Here is a 20976-nt window from a genome sequence, read left to right as displayed (position 1 = left end):
ATCCAAGCATGGTGCCATCCAAATCTGTAGCCACACAGAAGTGAATTATCTTAATAGGGTGATCACCACACTTAGATTACAAACTCTGATTTTATTCCAAAATCCTCTACCTTCTTTTAACGTGTCCCTTCTTACTGGTGATGCATGAATCTCAACATGCAGTGCCACAGCTCATGACAGCCATTCCGCAGACTCTGTCAGAACTTATCTCATCTGATGTTCGTTGGGATGTGAACAACTTAGGAGGAATGAAGGCCAGCGTTGGGCAAGATTAAAGCATTGTAGCATCATTCAAATGGTGGGATGCGGGATTAGAGTAGAATGATGCAAGGGAAATGCAGAGAGAGTCATTGTTGTGCATGCTTCTACTGGAAAAATACTTGGTGAGTGGAACCAAAGTGTCTCTCACCTTTCTGTAGGAAATCATTATCGATGCTCCACCCAACCATTTTCTTTCACGTGCCATGGAAGAGAAAATCCTATTCTCATCCATTTACACCCAATTTTAACGTTTGAAGAGGAAGCATGTCTTCAAACTCCCATGGCAACTTGTCCTCCAAATAATTCACCATCTTAATAGAAGAGCTATTTTTGAAACAGGTAGGAATCAGAAAGAGGCCGAAGCTGACTTTGTAAATTATTCCTATGCAAGTTTCTCAACAAAGGGAGTTCAAAGAAAATGTGTCAATTTCTCCTTTCTCATTGAAACATAATTGCATTGTTCAGGACATAGAAATGTGACGTTCAAGCCATAGAAATAAGGTTAATATAATCTTCATTATAAAAATCCATTTTATGTGATTAGCTCTCAAACATTTCTTACCAAGGCAGAGGGGCGAGCTTCAAGAGATGAAAAATCATGCATTATTTTCTCTTTTTGGCATTGCTTTTTCAAGAATAGTCAACTAAGCAATACCCACTTTCTGCAACAGATTATGTTCAGTTTTTTCAAAATAGGTTTATTATTATTTTCATATGTGATTTGTTCATATTCTATTGAGACATGAATTAGGAATCCCATTCTTAAATGAGTGATCCATTTTATATGTTTCAGATATCAGTTCAGATCGAATGTGTTTGGGAACCAAGGCAACTCATCTGCTATTCAGCTAATATGCTGATCTAGTTAACTTCAATACTCTTTTCAAAGCTCAAGTATTAATCTGTAAAACTGAAATTACAGGCACAAATTTGAGCTTTGTTAAGGGTTTATTTGAATAGGGTTTGAGTTTCCATACCAATCCTTAGAGAATAGTTAGAAGGCAATAATTTATGTTTCATCTTACTTCCATACTATAATTATAGGGCCCGTTTGGCCATGGGCATGGGAATGGAGAATAGGCATGTAATATTGGGAATAGGAATGGCTATTCCAATAACAACTATTTTTTAGAATGGGTATAAGCTCATTTTAGAGGCAAAATGGGAATACAAAAATCGTATTCCAAATTTTTCTATTCCTATTCCATCAAGCAAAGAGAAAATGAAAATCATATTCCAATTTTTCTATTCCTATTCCATCAACCAAACGGGCCCATAGTAATGCATCGTCGTTCAGTTTAGTGAAGAAAAAATTACCCTTTCTTCAAATTATCCCCTTTACTCTCATTCTTCTCCCTCTTCATTTTCCTCTAGATCACTTGCTTCTACCACTAGTTTTACATTCAAGTCAACAAGCCTTTAATGGCTTATGATAATTCCACATGTCTATTAGGGCCTCTTCCACAAAAAATAAGTACATCTATTTCTTTGTTTCTATGGACATTCCTCAACTCCCATGCATTTTAGTCAGCTCATATACCACTTGGTAAAGGAACTGGAGTGGGTCAATTAAAATATTAAGAGACTTTAAGCAGCATAGACTAAAGTTTCATGGAAGAAGCTCGAAACAATTCAAATAAAAAAATCCACCCAAAGACTACTAAAATTTTAAAAATCTTCAAATTACAAGTACAAAGCCAATGAGGGTTAGCCTCAGCATACAATAGACATAGGCCAAAATACAGGTATACAAGCTATGATAGCCAATCACAAATGTTCTAACTGAAATTCCCTCTACTTGATAATCTATATCCATTATCCTAATTTAGAATATTTTTGTATTTCACATAACACCCACCATTATCCTAATTTAGAAGATTTTTGTATTTCACATAACACCTTAGTGGTTGTGTATATGCCACGATAATTGTATCTTGAACTCCATGACAGTTTTGTCAGCTTCAAACCAAAAATAAGAATAATAGTACAAAACATTGCCACTTCAGGTTCCCTATTTTTTGGTATCACTTCCTCAACTTATCTACTCATAAATACCATCTAAGGATCACAAATATGCACTAAAAGTAATTGAAAGGCAATGAGAAATGCTTTATAGTATTGCCAAAGGTGATCTACAATACATTTGAAAACTCATATAGAGTGGCATGATCCTCAAGAGGATAGCGGAGACAAGAGAGTACATCATTTAGTATTCTAAAATCATCCTACATCAAGGTTAACTTGTATCTATCTTTGTTTTATATGTAGATAGATTTGACTATTTTCATTCAATGAAACTACTTCATTATAGCGGAGACAAAAAATCACATCATTCACTATTCTAAACTTATTCTACGTCAAGGTTACTCGGCTAAGCCCTTATAAGTTGTGTCTATCTTTGTTTTATGTGTAGATACACTTGCTTGCTTCCTTTTATTCAATGAAACTACTTCAATATCTCGAGTACTTTAGAGAATGATATCTTCATATGAGGACTATATAATACATTTTCATCTTTTAAAAACAAATACAATTGTCAATTTAATAATGCTTATTTTCTAGAAGATTTCCAACTCATATGAAGGAATATTTTGTGACACAATATATCTTTTGGCCTCAATGGTTACAAAAGTTTTACGAGACTTCCATTGGGGTATTACTAAGAAAAGAATAACTAGAATTTCAATTTTTCTACACCAATGGGTCCATGAAAAACCCTAAATGGAAGAGCTCCAAATGGTAAAGAAAGATTAGAATGAAACATAAGAATGCCAATAGTGAGTGGTGTCACTTCAGGTTCCTTGTTGTGTGAGATATTTACTTCAATTTATTTGCTCATCTCTTTGCATTAGATAATAGTACAGAGTAGTAATGAAACATATTAATGAAGTAATTATGATCAAGGTGCTTTAGAGTTCCTTGTTGTGTGGGATATTTACTTCAATTTATTATCTCATCCCTTTGCATTAGTATGCTATCTAAGGATCACAAAAAGATAATAGTAGAGAGTAGGAGTGAAACATATTAATCAAGTAATTATGATCAAGGTACTTTAGGTACCTTGTTGTGTGGGATATTTACTTCAATTTATTTGCTCATCCCTTTACATTAGTTTTCCATCTAAGGATCACAATAAGATAATAGTAGAGAGTAGCAGTGAAAAATATGAATCAAGTAATTATGATCAAGGTAGGTGGGTGATCAAGAATTGTAGGGATGCTATCAAAATCTAAAATGTATTTGAAAACTCAGATGGGGATGTTTCCATCTACAATAGGGCCAATTACGGATGGCCTACATCCCCATGATAGGGGTAGGGAATTAATGCCCACAGACACATCCTTAGGTAACATAGGCTTCATTTTATCTTTATTCATTACTTTTTACAAATTACAAGCTAGTTTTAGGTGATATATAATGTTTATAGTTTCTAAAAATTAATTTTCATATTTAATAAGTTTGGGTAAAGCAATAAGAAATGTAGTTTTCTTCCATAGATAACAATAGTTGATATTCGTAGAAATTTATTTTATCATTTATAGATGGACAAGTTTATTTCAAAGTTTTTTGAATGGTAATGGTTAAATTTTAGATTTTATTCTGTTGATAAATAATAGAATGAATTTTGAGAAAAATGATGATAAGATTACAATAATAATATCCTTGAAACATTAATAATCTTTCTATCTATTACAAACAATATAGCAATTTATTTATTAATTATATGAGAAATTTTATATGAGAAATTGTATTTAAATATATGTAGTTCATAATATCCTTATTTATAGAATAAAAGTGAAACCAGAGCAAATGGTAGGCCAACTAGTGATTCCAAGCTCCATGGACAAAGCTGGAGCAGATTCATCGCTTACAAGCTTTAGATCTATAACAGACTGGAGCTATGCTTCACCCACAGAAATCCCAGATTCATCCACTGCTACCACTAATATATTCATTATATCCAAGCATGAAATGAACCAAAATTGTTGTGGCACTTTTGATCAAGCTGGTTCTTCTTCATGCAATGAATTAATGCAGATGTGTTATACTTATGATGCCAACCTTAACTAGGTGATAACCCTGCAGTCCTCCATGGAATCATTGGACTGTGTACTTTCCTCTGATAATGATGGGATCTCAGCAACTAGTACCACAGAATACAATATGAAACCCATGGTATTGTCTGCTCAAAACCCACCACAAAGGAGTACCGACAGTCTTATGACTTATTCAGTACAAAGAGCTGTAATGGTATTGAGAAGTATCAGTCCAATTCTCATTCCACCATGAAATCTAAGGACATAAAGTGCAAACCCAAATCTAAACCAAAAACCAAAGGCAAAAGCAAGGGAAAAGCACATGAAGTTAATCCTTAGCTTGGAATGCGCTACAACTATCCTTCCTCTACATGATCTTCATGTCTTATTTTTGGGTAATAAGCTCCAGCAGAAGTAGAACCAGATGCAGAAGCCAGAAATGATCTACAGGGCCGCAGCTTTGAGGCCTGTGAATATAGGAACTGAAGTCTTAGAGAAGCCCATGAAGCGTAGAAATATCAAGATTTCAACTATACCACAAACAGTTACAACTCGTGAGAGAAGAGAAAGAATTAGTGACAAGATAAGAGTACTTTAGAGGCTTGTTCTAGGTGCTACTAAAATGGATACAACATCCATGGTAGAGGAAGTAGCTAACTATCTCAAGTTTCTCAAGGCCTAGGTTAAAGTGCTCCAATCCATGGGTACTGGTACCTATAAGGACAATATCAATTCTATGATGGATACATCATCCAATATAGAGGAAGCAACAACAATCAATGACATCAAATTTGATTAAGAAAAGATGCACCAATTGGAGTGAGATTTAATAATAATTTCAGAAACCAATACTTGCCCCTTGGAGTAAGATTTAATAAAACCAGAAATCAAATACTTGCCAATATCTTTTAATATCTTTTAAAGAGAAACCTTAATAATGCCTACAAACCACTTCATCCAAGATACCCAATCCTTATTATAAGTTACAATATCATATGACACATGACTATAACCATGTAAGGCATTAACGTGACAAAAGAAAAAAGATTGTAGCAATTCAAAGATTGACTCAAATAATACATAAAACACTCTACTTGACAATAGCATCACAAAGGACAAAAGCTAAAATTAGAACTACTTACCCTTGTTAGCCTCCTATTGATAAAATCAACACTATAACCATATAAGACATTAATGTGAAAAAAGAAAAAAAAAAAGTGTAGTCTACTTGACAATAGCTTCACAAAGGACAAAAGCTAAAATTAGAACTACTTATCCTTGTTAGCCTCCTATTGATAGAATCAACAGACTTACTTTTCTCTCTAATACCTCATCATTTTGTACAATCAACCTCACTAAACATACATAATTAAAATTGAAATGTGCTCTATTATTCTATTGCATTTCACTTCAAAGGAGTATTAGTTTATGATGAACTTAAATTAACAACATTGGAACCCTCATTGATTAATATCACTGAAACTTACAAGCCTTTAGTTGTAGAAGCATAGTGCCTAATTGCTTGATGATGCATTTCAATAGGTTAATAAATAATGACCTCAATAAATTAGTAGCTAAAAAGAGAAAATGTCAAGCTACCCTTTTCTTTAAAATTTCAACTAAAACTTGAGACAACTCTATCAAACTGCATATGTATCAATACTCCATTGATTACAAGAAATAAGCTTTCAATTATACAAATAGATTACAATTAGGTACAAATTATAGCCTAGTAATGGTACAAATTATACCCTAGTAATGGTAAGAACAATAATTTGAGACAAATAAAGAGCCAATTCATGGAATGACACCTTTGAGAACATATTCTCCAAGGTTTAGATGGCTTAGGAAAGCATCTAACCTGAATTTTTTTTTGACATTTACGAGTTCTTGCCCGCATAATCTAAGGATTACATTAAATAAAAAATTGTAATGGATAAAAAATCTTGACACAAAATTCCTCATTTTACACTAATTTTCCACTAATTTTTTTATTCAATCCTTGTTGTTGGTATTAAAACTATTAATCCATAAACAAAAAACAATGTGCCTAGCAAGAGATGTGTATTTGAGGAGCTTCATTTTTAAAAGAATTCTGCTTCATAAAAAATGAACTTTTAGTGTCATGAATGGAAGGATTTTTATGTGAATGGAAGGGCTATTATTCTGTAAATAGAACAAATGTCAATTTCTACCATAGTTTTGAAGTGACTGGATTGAAACTCAACTTCTATCTATTCTTAGACACCTATATAGAAGCAACCACACATGCTACTACAACCAATGATGTATTCTTTTAGCATTATACAAATAGGTTGGACAATTGACATGTGGTCTTTATGAGAAATCTGTAAAAAAGTATCTACAATTCAACATAAACTAAATTTTAAAAACTAAATAAAATTCACCCCCTTCTCAATCTCACTGGTGATGTGAGTCATTAGATAAGGACACAATAGAATTTAAAAAACTTCAATATAAATACATTTTTCATGAACTCACAAGTTGTTTTTCAAATTTTATAAGTATTTCTATTTTAAATTTTCATACCTTGTTTTGTACCTATTGAATATATTATCTATTGTCTAATTTTATAAGTATTTCTACTTTAGATTTGCATACCTCACTTTTTACTATTGAATACATTATCTATTGTCTATTTACATTGACGTCTAGCAAAGAGGAGTAGCATATGGAAAATGTCTTATGTGTTTTTTTTTTCGAAATTGGAAAAGTTCCATCACAAAGATCATATGCAGATTCTACATTTGATAGTTTGTACAAGTTGTGGCTATTTTTATTTATCTATATACTTGTTATGGCTGTTCTAATTATCTGGCTTTTCCAAAGATATTGTCTCACTGCCTAAAAAGCATCTTGCAGTGTTTGTTGTTCCCATTTTTTAGTTAATTCTTGGTACTGGAACTCACTTGGTCTGTGTCTGTTGACATGCTTCAAGTGGCTAAAAATATTGCATGCTTTTATAAAAGTAGATGTCATTGTTAGTGAAGAAGAGATCAATGCTTATGTATATCGTTTTGATTTTTATGTTACAGTTTTGACTTTTCTTTCATGTTACAAATTGCGTTCATTCTCATTTTAAATATGAATTAGTTAACAGTTTTGCATGTGGATAGAATGATTTGTATCCTGTAAGTTTGATGTGTAGGGAACACTCTTCATTTATTGGTAAGCAATGGTCCTGCATGCCATAACATACTTCTTGTGCTTTGCAGGCTATATTCACACTTTTGTAAATGATGGGCCTAGATGTCTTTCTTTACAGTGTCCTATCCCATCATGTGGAGCTGTTGTTGATGAGAATATGGTGCTTTCTTTGGTCTCTGATGAAGACAGAAAAAAATATACACGATATCTTCTCACATCATATGTTGAGGACAATAGAAAGGCTTGATTATTTTCTTGGTCATCTTAAAGAAGTTAAATTTGTCTAATAACGGTTCTTTCCTAGTTTGACTGTTCCTTTTGAGTGTGTTTGCAGAGCAGTTTTCTTTGGTTTTTGTAGCATCTTTTGCCACATGCAATTTATGTTCATGCTTTGTGCTATATTTGTATTGACAAGATTTAAATGCCTGATGTAGAGGTAGGGATGAGAAGTTTAGTTAACAATCTTAAAAGGGGATTGGATTTCTTAAAGTTTGGGCAATAGATTTGAATGTGGTGTCTAATTTTTAGGGGACTAAATTTTATGTTTTATTGTTTTGAATTTTGAGGTTGCATCCTAAAGTTGGTGTTTGATGCCTTTGAATTTGTGGACGTTTTTTGAAAGTGGTCATTTCTTTCATTGAACATTTTGAACATGGATTATATTTTCCGGTGCATTTTTTTCTTCTTTTGTTCTTAGAGGTTAAATTTGCAGGTATCATTTGGAAGTAGTGTTCTAGTTGTTCGACTTTGAGATTGGATGTGATAATTTGTTTGAATTTATGTGGATTGAAGGCTTTGTTCATTCATACTAGAAATACTAGTTGGTTCATTCACTTTCTTAGCCGTGTTAGCATTCCTTGCCTTGTTTTGAAGCCTTTCAGTTAGCCACATGTTAAGATGTCCTTCTCTTGTTCTTGGGACGTTCTATAAGTTCAAATTATGATTGATGCTTATGGTGCTACTACATGATCATGAATAGTGGGTTGTACCCTTTTAGCAAGCTATTTTAAAGGTGATGCTTGAAGTTAGATAAATTACATGTGGTTGCAGTACTGGATATTGATGTTGTTGGCACATTTACAATGAGTTAAGTAGCATTGAAGTATTTGAGGGAAGGTGGAATTGGAAAGCCTCCTTCAGAGGCTGGTGTTATTTTAAACTTAAGTGCTACAATACAGTACTCAGCTTTATGGTATTAAATTCATGTCTCTATTGCAAAGGTTCATTTTTAATCATTATATTCTTCTTGGATTAAGATTTGAATTAACTATTTAATAAATTTAAATGTTTCAGCATAAACATGAGAATCATTTTACTCGCATAATAATTTAAACAAGTTATCTAGCAAAGTTTTTTTTTGTTTACAGGCAGCTATTGATAGTCTTACAATATCTATGGCTTTAGAGTGGGGGATAGATTATGGAATACGTGTAAATGGTATTGCATCTGGTCCAATTGAAGGTACTCCTGGAATGGACATACTTTCACCCAAGGAATTCCTAGGTGATCTTCAAAAAAACCAACCTCTTTATAAAGAAGGAGAAAAATGGGATGTTGCTATGGTGATCATCTATTTGGTGTTTGAAACTAGTTAGTATCTCTTGAACCTATCCAATAATGATAGGAAAAGGGGACCACATGTACTAAATGATAGGAAAAAGTCTTCTACATGCCAAAAAATAGGAACATTCAGGTTGCCATGCATTGCTAAGAGATGACAAGGTATTCTTTTGGTCTATAACTTGTGTGGGAGTTGTGACCATGCTTTTTAGTATTTTTGTTGCTTACAATCTTCTACTGTTTCTGAATTTTGGTGTAGGTGGATGATCTTTCAAGGATGTATAGATTATTTTGTGGATGATCTTTCTAGAAAAAACTGACACCCTTATTTCAGGCACTAAGAAGTTATAACATCCTAATTTGTTTGCTCGACAAAATCAATGATGCCAGTTCATATTTTTATAAATTTTCTCTTGTTAATATTATTTTTTGTTAATTGATGTTTTTTAAAAAGTTGCTAATCATTTTGTTTCACAGATGCTTCAATACCAATTAAAGCCATTCCAAAATAGAAGGATAGCAGCAGTTCTAAAGAATCTGACAAGGACACTGTGAAAAAGGTATAGAGGCGTACTCTATTTGAAGTTGAAGCAATTCTGGATAGCATTATATTTCATTGTGTTTAATGTATTCTTTTTTTGTATGCATTTAAAAAACAATGTACTTTTTCTTTGAAGCACACAATCTTGTGATCCTTTATGTATGCCTTTATGTGATACATTTTTTTTGCCATAAAATATGACTACAATCAAAGGTTGTCTATGTGAACACGAAGGATTTTCTCTACATCTAAATGGGCTCATTATTCATAAAGTTTCTTGATTTCTTATTACTTATTTGGTCCTTTTGCCAATTGCAGTTCTCTGACAAAGATATCATAGTTTTCATTTAAGGTTATTTAATATACTCTTGAATTGTTAATAGAGCTTTTAAATGCACTTCAATTATCTCTCTGAGGGAAAGTCTATTTAAATTTTTTTTGACTAGGGAATATGGCTTTTTTATACCCAGTTTCTTGACCTCAAATGTTCAATTATCCTATTAACTTGTTATGTATTCATAATAAAATAAAAGATGTTGCCAAGTAGTTAAGCTCTTGTTTAGGGTTTATGGTGTGCCTAAAATCTCTTTTTAAACTAAAATGCCACTTTTTTCTTGATGTTGTTTCTAATGAAGTCCATTCTCTGTGTGAGAATATTAACTAGTTTATCTTGTATGAAATTCAAGTTGCTTGTTAATATATTTTGTATAAAAATTTTACTGTATTCATTTACATAATGCTTCTATCCAGGTGAAAGGCCCCCCAAAGAAAGACACAAGCTCTAAAGAATCAGATAGTGAAGAGTCTAAAGAGGATACTATACAAAAGGTAGATTTCTGAATCTCTTTGCAATGAGGATAATGCTAATTAACATACTAGTTTTCTTCAAGTTGTTTTTATCTTTGGATTTTCAAAAATCCTAGGCAGAATGCCATGTCTATTCAGTAGGCATTTGATGCTTTTGAAGTATCACTCTCATAGTTGCATGCATTGAACTATTTGCATATGTAGATTATATGAGTTTGTTCCTCAAGAGTGAAGCATTTTTTTGTTCAAATACTTTCTGTTTTGTAATTCTTGACAGATATCAAAGCATCTATTTATGTGTGCTACTACCTCAATTTTTGACCAAAATTTTTGACCATCAACTAAATAAGTTTAGGTTAGTCAGAATTTTAAGGCAAAAATTTATAATTTTTACATGTTAGCCCCGTGTTGGTCGAAATTTCGACCAACATGGAGGCGGGGGTTGAAATTTTGAATTTAAAAAAAAAAAAAAAAAAACATTTCTCAGTTCGTCTTTAACGGGCGGGTTCATTTGGGTTTTTGTTTTTTGCAGAGGGTAGGGTTGTTGTTTAATGTCAAATACAATCACAAGCTCACGTGATCTTTTTATTTTGGAAAAGCATGAATAGAAAGATGAAGACGTGCAGGAGTGTTTCACGCCTAAGTCACGCCGGCTCCTCCTGCAACTCCATATGCATCAGCTTTTTTAGTAATCTTCACTTTCAGGTCAAATAATCATGAGAAGTAGCATCAATAAAGTTTTTTGCAAAGGGTAGGGTTGTTGTTTAATGTCAAATAAAATCGCAATCTCACATGATCCTTTTATTTTGGAAAAGGAGGAATAGAAAGATGAAGACGTGCAGGAGTGTTTCACGCCTAATTCATGCTGGCTCCTCCTGCAACTCCATATGCATCGGCTTTTTTAGTAATCTTCACTTTCAGGTCAAATAATCATGAGAAGCCGCATCAATAAAGACTTATCATAAGCAGGTGTTTTCTTGTCCTATTATTCAACGTCAGAAGAGTGTAGATCTAAGCTGGGAGTAGAAGAACAAGGATTCAATCTTGTTTCTTTTGTTTTTAGTATGGCTTCAGAGAAAAAAGCATCCTTATCAAATGTCAGGGTTTGGGCAATGACGGTAATTAGCTCTGTGGGGATCATAATGGTTGATAAACAACTTATGTCTGGATACAACTTCAGATTTGGTATGTTTGAATTATTTGTATTTATCAAATTTCATTTGAATAACTGCTTAATGGATATTTTCTCTAGGAAGAAATAGCATGGAAACTACTTAATTTTTAGCTTTTTAATTCATTCATTAAGACTAGGATCAGTAAAATTGTAATTGTATTATTTTGTCTCATAGTGACAGGATATGTTTATTGTTCATATTAATTACAATTTAAGATATGAATATAAAATCCATGGTCCTAAATTGTACAATCCTATTTAATGGTCTATTACTATCATTGCCTCATTCTTGTTTATTCTGTAAACACTCCTTATTTCATAGAACTTGTAGTTTTCTAGTCAGAAAAATTGATACTTTTTATAAAAAATTATTCAGGTACAGATGGAAAATTACTAGCTGCACTCAGAAGATGAATAAATTCAAGTTTTACCACAATTGGAAGAGAGATTTCTTGGTAGTGGGCCAAAAAGACAAGGATGATAAAATGTGTATCATCTAATATCTCACTGAGAAACTGACTTCAACAGATTGTTGGTATTCTGATTAAGAAGAAGCTAAACAGGGAAACATTAAACTAACAGAAGAAGCAATCCTTGAACTCCACAAATGTTTTGAAGATTAAACCATGTATATTCAGCATGATGAGAATCAGATATGATATTATTGGTGTCAACACATATTTCTTATAGGAAATGGTTCTTCTATCAGAACTAATGGTCTTACTATTAGACAAAGGTCATCAAGGAGATGGGTTGCAGAGATAGAAGACAACATTCAAAAGATCAGTTTGTTGGGCACCTTTGACACTACAAAGGATGAAGCAACCTGCCTTTTGAGGGGCAAAGAGACTGCCAAGATGCTCCTCCTCAAGTTCAAGGATAACTTAGTTCAAGATATGTACCTTGTAAATCTCTGCCTATGTACATGTCATGTATCTTAGTTCAAGATAACTACCTTGTAAATGTTTTAGTTAATTTGATAAATTTCTTAATGGACCAGGTACCTTGACTATGGTCTGTGCAACTTCATTAATATTATAATATATCTTAGCCGAAGTGATAAACAAAAACTGTGGAGATGATATGCAAAACCTTAGTTTGAATGTGAGATGGACAAACAGATTCCCCTTTAGTCTGCCCTATGGAACTATTGTCAATTATCAACCATACAAATCTTTTTATCTCTTAGTTGCTACCTTTTAGAAGGAATTCAACTTAGGTAATGAAGGTCACTGAGTTTGAATGTGAGATGAAACATAGACTCATGTACTATTAGGAATATCCATTCATATGGAGCTCAGATGACTTTTCAACAATGTGCCAATTTATTTCTCATAGTTTCTTTACAATAAAATTGTAGTAGCTCTACGCTTTACAGTCTGCATTCTTAAAACAAACTTATGTAATGTGGTAAAAAACATTTGTGCTAGTTTTCTATTAATTATTTAATGAAAATGCTAGGAATGGTTTTTTCCTTCTGTAAGGTTGATTGATCATGATGCGTCTTAATTTATGTAACAAGACAACAATTAAATACTGAGGCAAAGCTAATGTTCAGTTTATTCATGTTCTTTGTAATTAGGATACAATGGCTAGGTGACTAGTTGATCCAGAGCAGGAGTTGAGGTTGATGTCTCAGGAAGTATGTGGTTATGTGGAAGCTGTTCTGAATAGTCTTGCTGCAAATGTACCCAAAGTAAGAACCTTAGAACATCCTTGCATTAAAACACTATAGAAATAGGCGTTCTTCTGTATGGTTCTCATGAGTATTAACTTGTCCTTCAATGATTGACAGGTTGTGTTGCTCTGCCAAGTTGAGAAAGCCAAAGAGGAAATGCTGACTCAACTTTATAGCTCTGTCAGGTGAAGGTTAATTACATGTGGCTAATATGGCCATGGTACTAGTTATATATTTTTTCTATGTTCCTCATATATTATATTTCAATTCTACTTCAAACAGCTCTCAGAGTATAGAAAACATTGAAGAACTTCTCCAAGAAGATCAGAATGCAAAAAGGAAACGTGAGAGATTTAAAAAATAGGCATCTTTATTGTCAAGACTTACTCATCAATTAAGTATCCATGATGTTCGAGCAACAAGTGATAATTTTTCTTCAAATGGAGGTACTTGATATATTAGTTTTTGTTAAGTGAAATGTTTGTTTTCATAGTAATTGAATAATATATTTAATTTCTTATAATGTTTATATCTATATACAACTTCATATAAAGGGAGAATTGTTATAGTAGATCTGTAACCTCCATTATATTTAGAAGCTTCATATCTACTTAATGTTCTTTATAATAGTATTTTATTGTGAAGATATATGCTATTCATTTTTGTTGTCAAACAGAATTGCACTTGCATTTTAATATATGTTTTTAATGAATATTCAATCACAATAACTCAAAACCAAAATGATAAGAAAAATTATAGCAGATATTGAGAGGGATCATCACATTTGAGGAACCATCCATGTAGAGAAAAATATATTGAGATTATTTTGTTTGTTATTGATGTCATTTTTATTTACTCCTAGCTACATTCTGCAACTAAAAATAGTTGAAGCAAAGGAATATTCTGTACAGATATGATCTAAGAAAACCAACATATACTTTCTAAGCCTACAATAGTATCATTGGCTCAAAAATTTTAAATAACCATTTCTTTGCAAGGGCTGGCACAAGCTATATGCCTAAGATGCATCAAATCGTTTGAATAGAGTTTGTCTCAAAGATAATACCTCTAACATTTACTTGCACCTTTTGAAAGACTTCTCTGACACTTAGCATAAAGAATAGGAGTCCCCATCTGGACATAACTTTTTAGGTAGATAATTAGACCAAATTCTTGTCTCTTAGCCCAAACATTCCTAGAATCATGAAGACCTCATAGGAGGTTCAATTAATTGCACCAATCTGCAGAGGGTAGTCAAGCATACATGTAATCAGGAGTAACTTGAAAGAGTTTCTTACCACCAACCCATTTAATATTCTTATACAAGCCAAAATTGCAATGTATTCTTGTATAACAATATTTGATTAGTTAACACAATTGCACACATGCCTAGATAAGTCCCCAACCCTATTTTTGTAAAGAGTTTGAGTTTGTTGGAAAGTTTTTGATTTGTTGGGTATTTGAGCAAGTATTCTCACAATTTGATGGTCCAATTGATATGGGTTCCCCTATTATGATCTCATGGTCAAGCCTTCATAAGAAATATCAAAATGAGTTTTGTCTCTTTCTTATCAAATTTTATATTTGATATCAGTGTTCCTTCCCATAGAATTACCACTTGTGTTGGGGATGCTACTACGTCGCTTGCTATATGGCACATGCCATACATATTGATAGAAAACTTTTTGAAATCTAGTTTACTTTTCATGGGGTACTCAGATATGTTATTTTATAGATTCTACCTAATATTTCAGTTCTTCTCAATTTGTATACTGGCTATTTTCCTGCCCACGAATCTTGTCTCAGGGAAATTAAGCTTTTAGAGTATATGGTGACTAGATGCATTTGGAATCTTGACAAATTGATTCATGACCACTATCATTTGATACCTATCTTGTTGGTATTTTTTTTGTGAAAGAAATATATAGTGCTGTAATAGTCATTATTTTTACTCCAAAATCAAGTTATGGATGTCATATTAGGTTTTGTTGGAGGAAGGCTTGGGGTTGGACTTAGTTAACTACCTTGCCATAATTATTGGTCCTTTTTAAATTTAATTTGAACATCACTGCTTATGGCCATTGATGTTACCTTGATGTGGGAAACAATGAAAATCAGAGCTATGTCTATGTTTAAGGAGTCAAAATTGAGAATGTAAAGAGTTTGTGAAGGGAAAAATGTCTAATTATTGAGGGCAAAGTCAGGTTCTCATCAAATAATATAATTGCCCCAATTTTGATTTGTAAAGGATCTTGATAGCATTTCCTGAAGTCTCAGAAAAGAAAATTGTTAGTTGGGGAAAATCTATTCAGTCATCCATATTATCTTTCTGGACCAAGTCTCTCAGTAATAAATTGTAGTGCCATTTAAAGATTTACAAGTTTATCATAGAGGCTTCAAAGTAGTTTCAATTAAATATGCAATTTTTCTTTAGTGTTGATTGAATCCAAGAAATTATATTTTTATGTTCTTGTTGCATATGGTGTAGAGCTTGTTCACATCTTATATTGGGTGTAGAAGACAATGGTCCCGCTAAAAAAAATGCTAAATGTATAATTTTTGACTCAAACCCTCCTCGCAGTTGAATCCTGATAAATTAACATAATTTGATACACTGGAAACAATACTCATATGGGAATTAAAGTTACAATATCCATAAAGATAGAGGTTTCACACATCACATATCCTTTTGTTATTCATTGATTACACGATCAATAAAGTTAACTAAAATCTCTACATTTCATGTTATATCCATTTGTAGCATGTGCCTCATGGCTATGTTTTTGTGATGGGCGATAACCGGAACAACAACTGTGACTCTCATGTTTGGTAAGTAGAGTGGAAGCTTAAGTTTCTAATAGACTGTGTGCCACCTATATTTGTATATCTGACTTTTAAATGGACTGACTCTAATTTGTCTTATTTTAAAATAGGGGATCTCTTCCTGTCAAGAACATTCTAGGAAGATATGTAATGTGTTATTTGTGACTGTCACAATTGGGATCCGACATATACAGACATCATTAGAAATTTAGAGGCATGAGATTTGCCAGGATGTTACTTGACAATAGCTTTTATGACAACATGAATTTCTTTTTGTGGAGAAAATCCTAGTAGTAGTCATGCATCATATGCAACCTTCAAATATTGGCAGGGACCCTGGTGGACAGAAAACTAGTGGTTGTGAGTATGTGTCATTGGAGTATCAATTCCTGACTGAGGTAAAGCTTCTTAGGAAAATGTTGTCTATAGTAAAATGAGCAACTGCAGACTCTGCAGACTCACTTCTCAGTCACATAATTTGGTGGTTGTAATTTCCTTATATTTTTGATTATGAGATACTACTTGAATTCTTCACAATTCAATGAATATAGAAATAGTTTCTTGTATTAAAGTAATATTTGACTGATTCTTAATTCCAAATGCATATACAGTATGGTTCAGATCAAAATAATTATGATTGCATAACAATCAAGATGATATATATTTTCTATTTCTGATATACAAGAAATTACATGCAATGACTGAGGAAATTCTTAGTACCTTGTACTGTTCATTGTGTCTAATATACAAGTAAGAATTTGCAAATATGCAGGCCGTCTCTGATATAACTTTATATTTATGCTCTAAATAATGTGATAAGTTGTCTGATATGACAATATAAATATACTCAAAGATGATGTCATTTTTGATGGTAGACTTTATATGCCTGCACTGAATGGGTACCAAAGGCAATATGCTCTCTTACAGAGTGATCATTGTGAGATAAAAAATATAATAAGTTCTTCCAATCATCCTGAGTTGAATGATAGAACTCCCTTTTTACAGCTTTCATTAGAAATGATTAGTCATGTCGTAAATGACGTGAGTTATCTCTCTTTTCAGTCTCACCCTTTCATAATAATCTACAATCACTTCTCTTATGATCCAGATTGGTTTGTTCACAATAAGCACTGGGTGGGGGTGACTTGGTGAGCTGACCTAGGGGGTGGACTTGGTGAGCGAACATAAAGAGTCCAGTTGGTGAGCATACTTGAATTGTCGGCTTGGCGAGTTGATTAGGGGAGTCGGCCTGGTAGTCAGCTTGGCGAGCTGACATGGCGAGTCGACTTAAAGTGGCAAGTTGGTGGGGCAAGTGGGGGTGACTTGATGAGCTGACCTGGAGAGTTGGCCTAGGGGGCGTACTTGGTGAGTGAACTTAGAGAGTCGACTTGGTGAGCATACTTCAATTGTCAGCTTGGCGAGTTGACTTGGGGAGCTGGCCTGGCGATCTAACATGGTGAGTGGGCTTAAAGTGGTAACTTGGTGGGGCAAGTTGGTGAGCCGACTTAGTGAGGCCACTTAGAGACATGACATAGCGAGCTAACTTGGTGAGAAAGCTCGATGAGTGGACCTAAAGACTGACCTTGATGAGGCACTTTGGTGGGGTGACTTGATGACCGAACTCAAAGAGTCAACTTGGTGAGCATACTTGAACAGTCGACTTGGTGGGGCAAGTTGGCGAGCTGACTTAGTGAGTCCACTTGGTGAGGCAAGAGGTGAGTCAACTTGGTGCGGTGACTTGGCAAGCTGACTTGGTGAGCAGACTTAAAGACTGACCTTGATGAGGTGCTTTGGTGGGGTGACTTGATGAGTGAACTTAAAGAGTCAACTTTGTGAGCGTACTTGAACAATCAACTTGGTGACATGACTTGGTGGGCTTGGCGAGCTAACCTGGCATGTGTACTTGAATAGTAGACTTGGTGAGCTGACTTAAAGAGTCAACTCGTTGAGGTGAATTGGTGGGGGTGACTTGGTGGGCTGACCTAGAGAGTTGACTTAGGGGGCAGACTTGGTGAGCGAACTTAAAGAGTTGACTTGGTGAGCATACTTGAATTGTCAGCTTGGCGAGCTGGCTATGGGAGTCATCCTGGCAAGCTGATATGGCAAGTCGACTTAAAGTGGCAACTTGGTGGTGCAAGTTGGTGAGCTAACTTATCAAGGCCACTTGGTGAGGCGACTTCATGAAGCAACTTAGTGAGCTAACCTACTAAGTGTACTTAAAGATTGACCTTGATGAGGCGCTTTGGTTGGGTGACTTGATGAGAAAACTTAAAGTGTCAACTTGGCTTGCCGACCAAGTGAGTTTACATGGTGAGTGAGCTTAGAGAAGCAACTCTATGGGGCAACTTCGTAAGCACACTGAGTGAGCCCACTTGTTGGGGCAAGGTGGTAAAACCACTAGGTGAGTCAACTTTGTGAGTTGACTTAATGAGTCAACTTGTTGAGGTGACTGGGTGGGGGTGACTTGGTGAGTTGACTTAGAGAGTTGGCCTAGGGGGCGAACTTGGCAAGCAAACTTAGAGAGTCAATTTGGTGAGCATACTTCAATTGTCAGCTTGGCGAGCTAACTTGGGGAGTCAGCCTGGCGATCTAACATGGTGAGTGGGCTTAAAGTGGCAACTTGGTGGGACAAGTTGGCGAGCCGACTTAGCGAGGCCACTTAGAGACGTGACATGGCAAGCTGACTTGGTGATCAAGCTCGATGAGCGGACCTAAAGACTGACCTTGATGAGGCACGTTGGTGGGGTGATTTGATGATCAAACTCAAAGAGTCAACTTGGCGAGCATACTTGCACTAGTGCATTTGGGTTCATTTTTCGACCTTCACTGATCAAATTTTTAACCCAATTTTCGACCAAATTTGACCAACCCATTGGTCAAAATTTTCTGGTCAAAATTTTGACCAACTCACTAGTACATGATTTGTCTCAATCATATAACTAATTATATATTTTTCATATTAGTTACTATTAGTGTTTTTTAGGCATTCTATAAAATAGTTCACATGCCTTACGTATGATATGACATTTTGCATGCATCCTTCACTCTCTCTCATCTAGCTAATGATGGATTACATAGGGTGATCTAAAACCATGATGCTAAAAAACATACAATCAAATCCAAAATGAACTTGCACTAAAAATGGATTGTGGAAATCTGATATTGGTAAAATTGCATGCATGTCTACCAGGACAATCACAACTTAAACATATATTTGTCCTGGTAGACATGCATGCAAAATTAACAATATCAAATTTCCACAATCCATTTGTAATGCAAGTTTGTTTTGGATTTGATTGTGTGTTTTTTAGCATCAGGGTTTTAGATCACTCTCTGTAATCCATCATCAGTCGGATGAGAGTGCAAGATGCATGCAAAATGTCATATCATACGCAAGGCATGTGACTTTTTTATAGAATGCCTGAAAAAAAATTTACACCTACCTATTGGTAGAAATTTCTACCTTCATTGGTCAAAATTTCTACCTTCATTGGTCAAAATTTTTGACCTTCATTGGTCGAAATTTCTACCTTCATTGGTCAAAATTTTTTACCTTCATTGGTCGAAATTTCTACCTTCATTGGTCAAAATTTTTGACCTTCATTGGTCGAAATTTCTACTTTTATTGGTCAAAATTTTTGACTTTCATTGGTTGAAATTTCTACCTTTATTGGTCGAAATTTTTTTCTTCATCGGTCAAAATTTCTACCTTTATTGGTCAAAATTTTCTACCTTCATTGATCAAAATTTTGACCAATTCCTGACAGAACTTGCACCATGGCTATGGAGGTTTTTCGACCAACATATTGGTCGAAATTTTGACCAACTAGAAGGTTGGTCAAAATTTCGACCGAAAAAATTCTGACCAATGGGTTGGTCGAATTTGGTCGAAGTTTGGTCAAAAATTGGGTCAAAATTTTGACCAATAATGGTTAAAAAATGGTCTCAAATGTACTAGTGACCTCTTGTTATTTCCTACTTATAGGTTTATTTTTTATTGAATGAGTTTTTCTCATTTTACTTCAAATACTAGTTCACATGCACTGTTCAAAAGAAACTAGAGAACTAATATTCCTTTTAAAGCACTAACTTATCTTGCTCAAGTTTGAAAGAATTCACAATAATTATTTTCTTGGTTCTTAATTGTATGAAGCCATATTTACATATTCAAAATTTATGTGCATATTTATTATTCAATGTTCAATAAGTTGATACCATAGTTACATTTTCCCCAACATCTATGGTGATTTTTCCTTTACAATACATTTTTTTGTGCTTCTTAGTATGTTAAATCCCCATAAAGACATGAATGAAAAATAACTCTTAAAGAAATCTTCGTAGAATTAGACTACCAAACAATTTACTTCTATTGAAGTGACCATCTACACCTACTAAACAATAAATAATCCCATTGAATTAACCACCCAAATAGTTTTAATGTAGTTATTACACACGAAAATGTGATTACAAGTTAGTTTTTATATAAGATAAACTCTTACTATCATGATTAAATTAAGTCATTTATACTGCATGCTATTTCCCATCAAAGACTTATCTTCATTCTTTGAAATGTGTAGTTGCAATGAAATATAATATCAAATACTTTTCACAAGAAAAGATTTTGGAGTTTGGTGGTCAAAATTATTACTAATTATAAATTTCCCTATGTAGTTTAATGTGTTGTATTTCCTCATTCCTGATCAACTCAACCTCAAATCTCACTCACCCTTCTCAAATATCTATTAGTATGTCATACTTGTGTGGATGTCATTCGAGATGTTTTTACTATTAATTTTTTACATTCTATAAGTTTGATAAATATTAGGACAATGGACTACAAGTTTATGTTGTTGATTGTTTATTATAGAGTCCAATCTATTGGATGTTTAAATCTAAAGTATTTTAAGTTTTTAAAACTTTAGTTGGT

General features: G+C 33.8%; 1 pseudogene; it reads left to right on the top strand.

Moving 5' to 3' along the window:
- Positions 1-4722: 4722 nt before the first annotated feature.
- LOC149549543 (uncharacterized) overlaps positions 4723-20976 on the top strand; it is a 120710-nt pseudogene continuing 104456 nt past the window's right edge.

The sequence above is a fragment of the Cupressus sempervirens genome, chromosome 7 (genome assembly GCF_028749045.1).
Source record: "Cupressus sempervirens isolate cs-2001-9-10 chromosome 7, ASM2874904v1, whole genome shotgun sequence".
Lineage (NCBI taxonomy): Eukaryota > Viridiplantae > Streptophyta > Pinopsida > Cupressales > Cupressaceae > Cupressus > Cupressus sempervirens.
This window is presented reverse-complemented; position numbering and strand designations above follow the sequence as displayed.